The following is a 14,277-nucleotide window of genomic DNA, read 5'->3' on the forward strand; positions in this document are numbered from 1 at the left end:
AGAGGGGGGCAGGAAGATGGTTTGAAATTTAGCTCATTGAGTTATGTACAAAAGCTATTACTATTATAAAATATATTAATTGTTGCATGATCCAAGATATTAGAGTAAAGGAGAGACTCACTGAAGTTAATCTGGCATTTTGGACAAAATTAAGATAAAAATGTCATGAGTGCTTTTATGAGGAAAACCTGAATGCAAGTCAATTGCTTTTTCACGTTCAGAGTTCATCTGGGGAATGGTCTACAATTAAGTCCAACAATCATTAAGTTGATTCACATTCAAAGGGGACTTGATGGACCCATGATTTAGTTGGGGGAAGAAGAGTTTGGACAAAGAAAATGATTGCAAATGGTTGGTTGACTCAGATCTGAAATGAGACTTGGCAATAGAACAGTCTAGTTTTACTGAATTATGTCCTCTTGTTCTTCAAAGTTCTTATTAATCCACCATTGAAAATAAAATAAAGTGAATTTAGATGTGGGAAGAGTGTTAATTTATCCAATAAGTTAACTTTCAAATCGGGATCTAGAGCTCAAAAAGATATTGTTAAGTGACAGCAAAATCTCCTCCATTACAGTAATTGAAAATCAGATACATACTCAGACTTATCATTGGAACGGGAAAAGATAATGTACATATCCTACAACCAGAGTGTGTGAACCGAAATGGTAACAAACACAATTACATATATTGTACTGGAGATGAAATCAGAAACACTGGGTGGGATTTTCTGTTCCCCACCGCCGCTTTTGTAATCGGGATCAGGCGGTGAATCCCTTTTTACGCTGAAATCGGGGGGAGGTGCCAATTTTCAATGCTCCGCCCCCTCCAAAACGGCGTCATCAAGGAGCACGGCGTACGCCGTTGGGACGGCCTCAAGACGTTATCCGAAGGCCCTCCCCCGATGGGCCGAGTTCCCGATCGCGCAGTGGACGTGTGGTCTCAGCGGTTGGGAAGTCCAGGGCCGCCACAGTCGGGTGAGAGCTATGTTGCTGGCCGGGGGGCTTCGGCGAGGGCTGGGGGGACTGGTGGTGGATGGCCCGGGGGTGGCGAGGGGGTGTCCAGGGGGGCACTATCTGGCAGGTCAGGTCCGCGCCCGGCCAGCGACATGTTGTATGGCGCGACCGCATGTGCAGCCATGGACCCGGCAATTCTCCAGGTGTTTATATCGGGAAGGCCGTTCATTTTACGTGATGCGGCTGCTAGCCCCGCACCGGTCGGAGGATCGGTGCTGGGGCCTTGTTAATCTTTCTCACGTAAAATGCCATGGATCCTCCAGACATAGCACCAAAATCGGAGAATCCAGCCCACTGTAGGTTGTTCAGCTTCTACCATATGTATATTCCAACTGTCTCAGAGACTTTGGGGTAGCCTTATTGTAATGGGCCTTCTTGTTGATTACTTTATTTCCCATTTATTTTATCTTGATGTTATCATTTTTAATCCATGGATATTTAATGGACATATATCCTTAAGTCAAGTAGTGGAAGTGAGGAACTCAAAAGTTGCAAAATAGTACAATGTACTATGAAGATTTAGATTTTGAACAGAAGAACTCAGACTTAATGGCACCTGAGAGATTGGTGAGATTTGGTTTGATTGGTTGGCTGGTGGCCCGTATTCTGTCCGATGACAGATGGTAATTGGGTTCAGCCAGGTAGGGGATTTTCAGAGAACCCAGAGAGATTACTATTGGACACTGAGAGAAGAAGCTATCAGTTGCTCTCTCTCTCTCTTTCTCCAAAATGTGTCCTGCCTGCTGGTTTCCGAATCTGTAGAGAAGTCTTGAGATCCTGATGAATTGACAGTGAAAACCATTACAGACTCCAAGCAAGGCTAGACTAAAAGAATTTATCTGAAAGATGTCCATCTGAAACAGAGGGTGGGAAACAGCTCGTCTCACTCTAATATGCATTCCTGAGATCAACCCAAGGCCTGGGATCTAACTCCCTTGCCTTGGAGACCTTGGTTGAGTGTCATTCAGTACAGGTCTCCTCAAATGGGGACCAGATGGAATGGCACTCATGGGGGTTTCCCAGCTGATCTGAAGCCCCCAGGTGCATGCCCTCTGGGAAGGGTGGTACCCTGGCACTGCCAGCCTGGTACCCTGGCAGTGCTACTTGTGTGCCAGTCTGGCACTGTCCAGGTGGTGCTGTCAGAGGAACTGCCAGGCTGGCACTGCCATGCTGGCATTTTGTGTGGTGGTGATTGGCCAGGGTGTGCCTTACAGGAGGGTGTGGGAAGGGTCCAGGGACCCCCTTATAGTGAGTTGGGGTTTGGGGAGTCATGTCAGGGGCTTGAGAGATCGGGCTGCCATGCTGCACTTAAGAGTCCCAACGAGCGAAGCTCCTCAGTGCAGAAAACGAGGCTAAGTGTGGCCTAGTCGAGGAGTTCCCTGCTGAGGCCCCTGATCTACCTGGATAGACATTAGATAGCGCGGTGTTTCTTGGCGCTCCAAGCGCCGGAAACACCCAGTTAATCTCACGCTACGGGACTTGTCCCCATTTGGGTACATCGTGTCCTGAGACATTTATCTTTCTACTTTGTATTATTTTTCTTTACACCCCTCTTTCCCTCTGTGTTTGTCTTTCTGTGTAGTGGATGAGGCGAGTTAAAGAGGGGGGGTTAAGAATTAGATAATAGTTAACATGTTGTATTTGCTGCCTATTTAATTATAATTATTATCATTAATAAAAATTAATTACAATTTAAAATTACAAACCCCGTGACTGTAATTATTAGGCAGCCAAAGACCAAAGACTTTGGGCATTTTCTAAAAATTAATAGTTAATTTCAATTGTATTGTGATTCTGGGTCAAGTGGGGCTGGCGAGGGATTGATTAGATATAGAATTTACAGTGCAGAAGGAGGCTATTCGGCCCATCGAGTCTGCACCTGCCCATGGTAAGAGCACCCCACTTAAGCCTACTCCTGTAACCCAGCAACTCCACCCAACCCCTTTGGGCAGTAAGGATAATTTTAGTATGGCCAATCCACCTAACCTGCACGTCTTTGGACTGTGGGAGGAAACCGGAGCACCCAGAGGAAACCCACGCAGACACGAGGAGAACATGCAAACTCCACACAGACAATGACCCAAGCCAGGAATCAAACCTGGGACCCTGGAGCTGTGAAGGGACAGTGCTAACCACTGTGCTACCGTGCCGCCCCATTACTCTGTGTGTGTGTATGTGTTTGTGTTTGTGTCAGTGGGACAGTGGGGTAAGGTGGCTGCTTACCATGTGGGTGTGGAGGGAAAAAGAGGGGGTGGAGTCACTGAATCTATTGTCACCAGGGAATATAGAGTGCTTGGCTGAAATGCATATATTATTTTTATAATGTACTTTAAAAACACAGATTCACATAATTTGATGTGTATTAAATGTTGATGTATAATATATGAACTCTAATAATTACACACAGACTAGTACTATGCAGCTTTATTGCTGTTTTGTTTAGCCGGCGTCTGTGGTGAAGTTGATCTTCGAGAGTGAAAATGTGGTGGTCACCTTGGAAAATAGTTTGGGAAGCACTGAATTAATGATTGGTGTAAAAGCGATATGAAGATTGTTATGGGCCAGAGTTTAGAAAACTCCAAAGTATATCGTGGAGTTCACCTGACCTACAACTGTTTAGCGATTTTGGTTACGATGAGCATAAGGGCCTACCTTTCAGGTGTTATTCAACACAGGCCTTAAGCACTTTTAATCAAAAACAAGCTTAATTCTACAAATTTAGTTAACATTTTTATAAACACACACAGTAAGCAGTAATCTATGTATCACCCTTAATAAATTCCCCCTTTAACTGTTCAAATTTGATAACAAGATCCCAGAAACCCTTTCCAAAGATGTTTCCCAATACACGGCACTCTAACTATCTTTAAGACTGTGGTATGGATACTCTTTTTTCTTTTCCAGAACAGCAAGTTTGAATTCCTTCCAGAAAACAGTTATCTCTTTTAAGTTATCAAGTAATCTGGAAACAGCTTTTAAAATGCAGATAGAGAGACACTTCTTTTGAACCTGTGCAGAACAAACCAGTTCAAACACAAAGCGAAAGTAAAACTCAGAGCCACAGCCAGCTCCCAACTCAAAAACAAAAGTAAAAACTCAGAGCCACAGCCCAGCTCCACCCACACAATGACATCACTGAAGCCATGTGATAAGACAAAAACATTTCTTAAAGGGACACTCCCATGACAACCATCTTCAATAACTGTCGATAACTGAACAGCTACAACCATGAAACAATATTTCCCATTACGTCATAGGATACAGGGCTTGATTTTAACTCTGGGCATGTGGGTGTGTTTTGGATTAGTTCGAATTGTCCATAATGTTCGCATCTCAGAAGACATATTTGTACATTGGGTAGTACATCTATAATAAATCATAGGAGTGGTTTCAAATTAGGGAAGATACTGCTCTGGAAGAGGCAATTTTATGGAACTAGTTTAATTTTCTCCTAGCACAATACAACATTTCTTAAGATGTTATAAATTAACGAAATAAAGTGATCATCACTCTTATCGCTATCCATTTTAGCTTATCCTTGGGTATCCAAATAGTTTCCAAGGCCATGATTAGAGAAGGAAGGAGGCTGACATTTTTGTGTTGGTTCCAAAAGCAGCTCAGAGAAGATTTACCAAACTAATCCCTGGAATGGGTGGGTTGCCTTGTGAGGAAAGGTTGGATAGGCTAGGTTTTGTACCTGCTGACGTTCAAAAGAGTAAGAGGTGAGTTGATTGAAACCTATAAGGTCTGGAGGGGCCTTGACAGGGCGGATGTGAAAAAGATGTTTCCTCCTGTGGGAGAATCTAGAATCAGGAGTCAATAAGGGGTCATCCATTTCAGAAAGAAACTAGGAGAAATATTTCTCACAGGGAGTTGTGAGTCTTGGAACGCTTCCTCAAAAGGTGGTGGAAGCAGTATCTTTGAATATTTTGAACCGGGGTAGATAGATTCTTAGCAAGTAAGGGGGTGAAAGGTTATCAAAGGTCGGTGGCAATGTGGAGAAATTAGATGAGCCATGATTTTATTGAATGGAGGAGGAGGTTCAAGGGGCAGAGTGACCTACTCCTGCTCCTCATTCAAACATCCGTATGTTACTACTGGTATCGATCAAATATCTGAAAGTGCACTACAGTTCACTCAAGGAGTCTGAGTTGTTGTGGCAACATGCAAAACATTCATTTTTACATACAGAGGCTCCAATATTCTTTCCATCACATGCTGTCCAGGAATCTCTCCTGCTCTGATCATTTGCCATTGGCATGCGTTGAAAAGATTCTGAAGATTGATACACAACCTGTTTGGTCACGTCCTGAATGCACTTTCTTTGGCTATCAGTTCTGGGGTGGGACCTCAACTGGAGGCTTCTGGCTCAGCAATAGGGGAGCTACCCATGGTGCCACAAGACATCCCTAAATACCTGAATAACCTATTGAAACTGGGTTGTAGGTTAGTGCTTGGCTCTGAGATTTCATTATTTTGCCACAAAAGAGCAAGTAGCACTCACTTGAAGGGGACCCTAAGGAAGTGATATAGCCGGCCGTCTGCCTCAAAGGCGGTGTATGGCCGGTCCGATTTACGGATGGGGAGCTGGCGGTAAGCGGATTTCAGGTCCACTGTTGAGAAGTGGACAATCTGTGCAATCTGGTTAACCATGTAAGATATGCGTGGGAGGGGGTACGCGTTGAGCTGCGTGTACCTGTTGATGGTCTGTCTGTCATCCACGACCATTCGGTTTTTCGCCCCAGACTTAACCACTACCACTTGAGCTCTCCAGAGGCTGTTGCTGGCCTTGATGATGCCCTCCCGAAGCAACCGCTGGACCTCGGACCTGATGAAGGCCTTATCCTGGGTGCTGTACCGTCTGCTCCTGGTGGCGACGGGTTTGCAATCTGGAGTTAGATTGGCAAAGAGGGAAGGAGGAGGATCGACCTTTCGGGTCGCGAGTCTGCACACAGTGAGGGATGGTAAGGGTCCGCCGAATTTAAGGGTCAGGCTCTGGAGGTTGCACTGGAAGTCCAGGCCGAGGATAAGTGTAGCGCAGAGGTTAGGGAGGACGTAGAGGCAAAAGCCGTGGAACTCTACGCCTTGGACTGTGAGCGTGACCGTGCAGTACCACCGGATCGCTACGCGATGGGATCCGAGGCCAGGGAGATACTTTGATTGGTAGGGTGTAACTTAAGGGAGCAGCGCCTTACTGTATTTGGGTGTACAAAGCTCTCGGTGCTCCCGGAGTCCAGTAGGCAGGAGGTCACATGGCCGTTGACTTTCACACTGGTGGATGCGTTGGTCAAATTATGTGGTCGGGACTGGTCGATTGCCATGGAGGCGAGCCGTGGTCGATCGTCGGGTAGTGAGGCGGCCGTTGAGTTGAGGTCCTGGAATGCCCTTGGTGTCCATGTGCTGCGGAGTGGACAAGATGGCGGCGCCCGGAGATCCTGGGGATTACAAAATGGCAGCGCCCATGGAACGGACGTGGCGTGGGTGGAGCAAGATGGCGGTGCCCATGAAACGCACGTGTTGTGCGGGGGAGAAGATGACGGCGCCCATTGGTCGCACATGGCCTGGGGAGGAGAGGAGGATGGCGGCGCCCATGACCGGGGGGGGGTGGGTGACCGCGGCCGCTGAGCAGGCCTGGCACACCCCAGCGAAGTGGCCCTTCTTCCCGCAGGCCTTACAAAGAGCAGCGCGGGCCGGACAGCGTTGGCGGGGGTGTCTTTGTTGGCTGCAAAAATAGCATCGGGGACCCCCCGGAGATCACATCTGGCGCGTTGCGCAGGTATATTGGGTGGGTAGCGCCCCGGCTGGTGCGGCTGCATGTGGGGCCCATGAAGCGTAGGAGGAGTGGGCCGCGCGGTTGGGAGCGTAGGACTGGACATTGCGCAGGGCGACCGTCATGGAGAGCGCTAGTGTTTTAGTCTCTGCGAGATCGCGCGTGGCCCCTTCTAGGAGCCGCTGCCTGATAACATCAGAACCAATCCCAGTTACAAAAGCGTCCCACATAAGGAGATCTGAGTGCTCCTTAGCTGTAATGTCCTGGCAGTTACAGTCCCGAACTAGTGGGATCAGGGCCCTCAGAAGTCCTCGATTGACTCACCAGGTAGTTGAGTACGCGTTGTGAGCGCGTGTCTGGTAAAGAGCGTGTTCGTCTTCTGTTCATAATTTTCTTTGAGTCGAGTCATGGCATCAGCGTAATTGGGCACATCCTGGATCAGCGAGAAGACTTTGGAGCTGAGTCTGGAGTATAATATTTGCGTCTTCTGAGCCTCTAGAACAGGTGTCGGCGCCGAGTTGATATACGTTTCAAAACAAGCTAGCCAGTGCTGAAAGTCCTTTCTGGTGTCGCTTGCGTGTGGATCCAGCTGTAGGCGATCTGGTTTAATCCGGAGGTCCATCTTCCGAATCTGATACTAATAAATTGAGGCACGATCAATTTGACTGGAGACGAAGTTGAATCCAAACTGAGGCTTTATTAGAATCAGATGTGTGGCCTCCCACAGCAGCTGGCGAAATGGCTGCGAGCTGGAGGCCACGCATATTTATAACCCGCCTCCCAGGGTAGAGCTAGCATGCAGGGGCCACAGGACAACCTCTAATATCAGAACACAATGGTTTACCACAGGTGTGTCGCACAGTGGTTAGCACTGCTCACTCACAGTCCAGGGACCTGTGTGACTGTCTGTGTGGTGTTTGCCCTTTCTCCTCGTGTCTGCGTGGGTTTCCTCTGGGTGCTTCGGTTTACTCCCACAGTCCAAAGTTGTGCAAGTTAGGTGGATTGGTCACGTTAAATTTCCTCTTAGCGTCCAAAAAGGTTTGGTGGGGTTACTGGGTTACGGGGATAGGATGGAGGCATTGGCTTAAGTACGGTGCACTTTCAAGGGCTGGTGTAGACTCGATGGGGCGAATGGCCTCCTTCTGCACTGTAAATTTCATGCTTCTATAATTACTGCTGTTTGTGGGGCCTGACTGTGTGCAGATTGGTTGCATCACAATAGTGACCCTTTCATGCACGGTGGGCACCAGAGGGGTCTGGAGTGTGTTATCGACCCCTTTAGTCACCTTTTGTTTTGATGTTTTAATTTTCCATTTTGATATGTTTTATGCAGTATTCCTTTAAAACGCTGCTCTTTTGTTTTATCCCTTAATTTATTAATATTGTTTAATTGGTTTGCCAAAATAGGATGATAGTGATTAAACCTCAGAAGTATTCCATTGGCAGTAAAGCATTCTGGGATGTCCTGATATTGTGAAAAGTGCTCAATAAATGCAAGTCCCTTAAATTTAGTGGAAAACATTCTTGTCCTCCTTTAACTACAAGGCATTTTAAAAATTCATTCTTTGAGTGTGGGTGTCACTGGCCAGGCCAGCATTCATGACCCATCTCTAGTTGCCCTTGGGAAGGTAGTAGCGAGCTGCCTTCTTGAACCGCTGCAGTCCATGTGGTTTAGGCATACCCACAGTGCTGTTAGGGAGGGAATTCCAGGATTTTGACTCAGCGACAGTGAATGAATGACAATATATTTCCAAATCACAATGATGAGAGGGTTTGAGGGGAACTTCCAGATGGTGGTGTTCCCATGCATCTGCTTCTCTTGCCCTTCTAGATAGATGCAAGATTTTTAACAATTCATTTACAGGATGTGGGTGTCGCTGGTTAGACCAGCATTCATTGCCCATCCCTAATTGCCCTTCAGAAGGTGGTGGTAAGTTGTCTTCTTGAACCACAGCAGTTCCTGAGGTGTAGGTACATCCACTGTGCTGTTAGGGAGGGAGTTCCAGGGATTTGACCAGCAACAGTGAAGGAACGGTGATATATTTCCATGTCGGGGTGGTGAGTGACTTGATGGGGAAGCTCCATGTGGTGGTGTTCCGAGGGATCTGCTGCTCTTGTCCTTCTTGATGGTAATGGTCGTGTGTTTGGAAGGTGCAGCCTAAGGAACCTTGACGATTTCCTGCAGTGTTTCTTGTAGATGATGCACATGCCTGCCACTGTTTGTCGGTGGTGGAGGGATTGAATGTTTGTGGAAAGTGTAGCTATCAAACGGGCTGCTTTGTCTTGGATGGTGTCGAGCTTCTTGAGTGTTGTTGGAGATATACTTATCCAAACAAGGAGAGAATATTCCATCACAATCCTGACTTGTGTCTTGTAGATGGTGGGCAGGCTTGGGAGAGTCAGGAGGTGAGTTACTCTCCGCAGGATTCCTAGCCTCTTGACTGCTCATGTAGCCACAGTATTTATGTGGGTAGTTCAGTTCAGTTTCTGGTTAATGGTAAGCTCCAGGATGTTTATACTGAGGGATTCAGCGATAGTAATGCCATTGAATGTGGAAGGGCAATGGTTAGATTCTCTCTTGTGGGAGATGGTTATTGTCTGGCACTTATGAGGCACAAATATTATTTGCCACTTGTTAGCCTAAGCCTGGATATTGTCTAGGTCTTGCTGCATTTGGATATCGACAATTCAGCATCTGAGAAGTCACAAATGGTGCTGAACATTGTGCAATCATCAACAAACATCCTCACATATGACCTTATGAGGGAAAGAAAGTCATTGTTGAAACAGCTGAAGATGGTTGGGCTTAGGACATGACCCTGAGAAACTCCTGCAGTGATGTCCTGGAGCTGAGATGATTGCCCTCCAACCACCGCAATCATCTTCTTTCATGCTGTGCATGACTCCAGCCAATGGAGAGTTTCCCCCCCCCCCCTCCCCCCCAATTCCCTTTGGCTCCAGTTTTGTTCGTGCTCCTTGATGCCACACAGTCAAATGCTGCCCTGAAGTCAAGGGAAGTCACTCACTCCTCTTCTCTGGAATTCAGCTAATTTGTCCATAGAACATAGAACATACAGAAGGAGGCCATTTGGCCCATCGAGTCTTCACCGACCCAGTTAAGCCCTCACTTCCACCCTATTCCCGTAACCCAATAACCCCTCCTAACCTTTTTGGTCACTAAGGGCAATTTATCATGGCCAATGCACCTAACCTGCACGTCTTTGTACTGTGGGAGGAAACCGGACCACCTGGAGGAAACCCACGCAGACACGTGGGGAGAACGTGCAGACTCCGCACAGACAGTGACCCAGCGGGGAATCGAACCTGGGACCCAGGCGCTGTGAAGCCACAGTGCTAGCCACTTGTGCTACCGTGCTTCCCCATGTTTGAGCTGAGGCTGTAATCAGGTCAGGAGTTAAGTGACCCTGGCAGAACCCAAATTGCATAGGTAAGCAGGTTCTTCCTAAGCAAGTGGTGCTTGAGAGCACTGTTGATGACTCCTTTCATCACTTTACTGATGATCGAGAGTAGACTGGTAATTGGGCGGGGTGGATTTGTCCTGCTTTTTGTGCACAGGTCCTACCTGGGCAATTTTTCACGTTGTGTTGTAGTTGTACAGGAAGTTGCCTTTAGTTTAGAATCCTAGGTCTAACTTCAGCATTAATGTTACCCTGTAGCAACACTAACAGATATGGATATTAAATCTACAACGTCAACTGCTTGCCATGATTTCAGTAGCGTGTAAAGATAATGGGCAGCCTAAGTAACTTACTTAAGGCTGATGGAACTTTGTTTGCTAAAAGCAGCTGTCCAAGCTGTATTATCTTTCATCAGTGTAGTTGAGATGCAGTACCGAGCGATGAAACAGTGATTGCGATGACTCATTTTCTTGCTCTGTGCTTGCCACATCATTAGGATGCAAATGTATGCATGTGGATCGAAATATATTTTTGAGGGGAACACAGCGTTCCTGCTGTATCACACCCCCACCCCTGCTGGAATGGAACCACTGAGCTTCTTTATTCGCCTAAGAGATTCATCCAATCAGGAAACTCATTTCAGTACTGTATCTACATTGACGCCTATCCCCATGCAGTGAAACTAAAATCCTTGTCATCGCCTTCAAATCCCTCCATGACCTTTCCCAAACCTTTGTTTGCAAACTCCTTCAGTATTACATCCTTTGCTCCAACTCTGAATCTGACGTATTTTTAAACATTTACCTTTCCTTTTCCTCCACGCTTGGTGGCATTGCGTCCGCTCCCCCATCACTCTATTTTTGGAACTCTTCCCTTCAACCATTCTGCTCCAGCATTTTTCTATCCCTTTTCCAAAAACTTCTAAATGTACAATTGTGACCATGATATTTGTCACCTCTTAAATTTTTCGCCCCCATGTCTACTTAACTTGTTTTCTCTCCTCCCTCTCTGGTAAAGTGTCTCTAAAAGCAAATGGCTTGAATCATTGTGAGTGATTATTAATCAGTGAGGGCAGGGGTAATGGGTGAGCGGGGTAGGATGCATGCAGCAAACATTTGGAACTCAAGAATTTGAAAATCAACATGCACTTTATATCTGAGGTCAACTGTTCCCGAGTTGCGGGCTTCACGGTCACTTACGTGGCAAGGCTAGGTCCACTGAATTTGACAGGTCAGTTTTAGTATTGGATTCTGCCTCAATTGGCACTTATGTTATCCACTGTCTGGCACTGGAGGCATCAAAAACAAATATGTAGTAATCATAATTATATTTAGTCAAAAACACAGCATTATTTTAAAAGTCATTAAGTGAAGTATTAGACAGTTAACTGTATTGGTCTCATATTTCAGAATAAACATTACAAACAGTGCAGGAATTTCCTTTGGCCATTCCCCTGCAAAACAAATATCCCACTTTGGATACTGTTGAGGGGAATGACCTTTCAGGGGAAAACAGCAACAGCCAAATCTGTTGCACCACGGTTGGTTCTGCTGCAGAGGGGAGGAGTAAAAAGTATGGGAATGCAATAGCTATAGGGGATTCACTTGTAAGGGGAATAGACAGGCGTTTCTGTGGCCACCAACGAGACTCCAGGATGGTGTGTTGCCTCCGTGGTGCAAGGGTCAAGGATGTCTCGGACCAGTTATAAGACATTCTGGAGGGGGAGGGTGAACGGCCAGTGGGAGTGGTACACATCGGTACCAACAACATAGGTAAAAAAAAGGGATGAGGTCCTAAAAGCAGAATATAGGGAGTTTGGAAGAAAGTTGAGAAGTCCGACCTCAATGATAGTGATCTCAGGATTACTACCAGTGCCACGTGCTAGTCAGAGTAGAAATAGCAGGATATGTAGGATGAATATTTAGCTAAAGAGATGGTGTGAGAGGGAGGGTTTCAGATTCCTTGGGCATTGGGACCGGTTGTGGGGGAGGTGGGACCTGTACAAACTGGACGGGTTACACCTGGGCAGGACCGGGACTGATGTCCTTAGGGAGGTGGGGGAGGGGGGCGGGTACTTGCTAGAGTGGTTGGGGAGGATTTAAATTAATATGGCAGGGGGATTGGAACCTATGTAAGTATTCAGAGCAGGGGGAATCAAGAACCAGAGAAAAAGCCAGTAAGAAAAATAAGAAAAGTGAAAGGCAGAAAAATCAAGGGCCTGTATCAGATAATGACACTAAAAAATAGTAGGGATGGGACAAGGAACATAAAAGGACTAGCCTTAAGGTCTTGTACCGGACGCACAGAGCATTCAGAATAAAATGGTTGAATTATTTGCACAAATTGATGTAAAGGGGTATGATATAGTTGGGATTTTGGTGACATGGCTCCAAAGTGAGCAAGGATGGGAACTAAACATTGAGGGCTATTCAGTTTTTAGGAAGGATAGATAGAAAGGAAAAGGTGGTGGAATTGCATTGCTGACTAAAGAAGATATTGATAGAGTTTTTCGAGGAGGTCACTAAGATGATTGATGCAGGTAGGGCAGTAGATGTTGTCTATATGGACTTCAGTAAGGCCTTTGACAAGGTCCCTCATGGTAGACTAGTACAAAAGGTGAAGTCACACGGGATCAGGGGTGAACTGGCAAGGTGGATACAGAACTGGCTAGGCCATAGAAGGCAGAGGGTAGCAATGGAGGGATGCTTTTCTAATTGGAGGGCTGTGACCAGTGGTGTTCCACAGGGATCAGTGCTGGGACCTTTGCTCTTTGTAGTATATATAAATGATTTGGAGGAAAATGTAACTGGTCTGATTAGTAAGTTTGCAGACGACACAAAGGTTGGTGGAATTGCGGATAGCGATGAGGACTGTCTGAGGATACAGCAGGATTTAGATTGTCTGGAGACTTAGGCGGAGAGATGGCAGATGGAGTTTAACCTGGACAAATGTGAGGTAATGCATTTTGGAAGGGCTAATGCAGGTAGGGAATATACAGTGAATGGTAGAACCCTCAAGAGTATTGAAAGTCAAAGAGATCTAGGAGTACAGGTCCACAGATCACTGAAAGGGGCTACACAGGTGGAGAAGGTAGTCAAGAAGGCATACGGCATGCTTGCCTTCATTGGCCGGGGCATTGAGTATAAGAATTGGCAAGTCATGTTGCAGCTGTATAGAACCTTAGTTAGGCCACACTTGGAGTATAGTGTTCAATTCTGGTCGCCACACTACCAGAAGGATGTGGAGGCTTTAGAGAGGGTGCAGAAGAGATTTACCAGAATGTTGCCTGGTATGGAGGGCATAAGCTACGAGGAGCGATTGAATAAACTCGGTTTGTTCTCACTGGAACGAAGGAGGTTGAGGGGCGACCTGATAGAGGTATACAAAATTATGAGGGGCATAGACAGAGTGGATAGTCAGAGGCTTTTCCCCAGGGTAGAGGGGTCAATTACTAGGGGGCATAGGTTTAAGGTGAGAGGGGCAAAGTTTAGAGTAGATGTACGAGGCAAGTTTTTTACGCAGAGGGTAGTGGGTGCCTGGAACTCACTACCGGAGGAGGTAGTGGAGGCAGGGACGATAGGGACATTTAAGGGGCATCTTGACAAATATATGAATAGGATGGGAATAGAAGGATACGGACCCAGGAAGTGTAGAAGATTGTAGTTTAGTCGGGCAGTATGGTCGGCACGGGCTTGGAGGGCCGAAGGGCCTGTTCCTGTGCTGTACATTTCTTTGTTCTTTGTTCTTTGTTCTTTGAGGCACTGTGAAGACACAGGAGGGAAAAAAACCCAAAGAAAAATGTCGAGGGTGAGCAAAAAAAGGCCGACAAAAAAACAGCTGAAGGTCCGTCGGGGAGTGGAAAGGTCACCGCGGGGTCACCAGGAAAAATGGAGGCTGGAGCACCAGGGAAGGCCGCACTGCTTACGGCTGAAGAAATAACCAAGGTGATGGCTGCGGAATTTGAAAAGCAGTTGGCGCAGATTGCGAAATGCATGGAGACGGTGAGGAAGGAGATGAGGGAGGTTTTGAGTGTGCTGGTGGAGGAGGCGGTTTCCCCGGTGAGGACGGAGGT

This window comes from Scyliorhinus torazame, chromosome 6 (assembly GCF_047496885.1).
Source record: "Scyliorhinus torazame isolate Kashiwa2021f chromosome 6, sScyTor2.1, whole genome shotgun sequence".
NCBI lineage: Eukaryota > Metazoa > Chordata > Chondrichthyes > Carcharhiniformes > Scyliorhinidae > Scyliorhinus > Scyliorhinus torazame.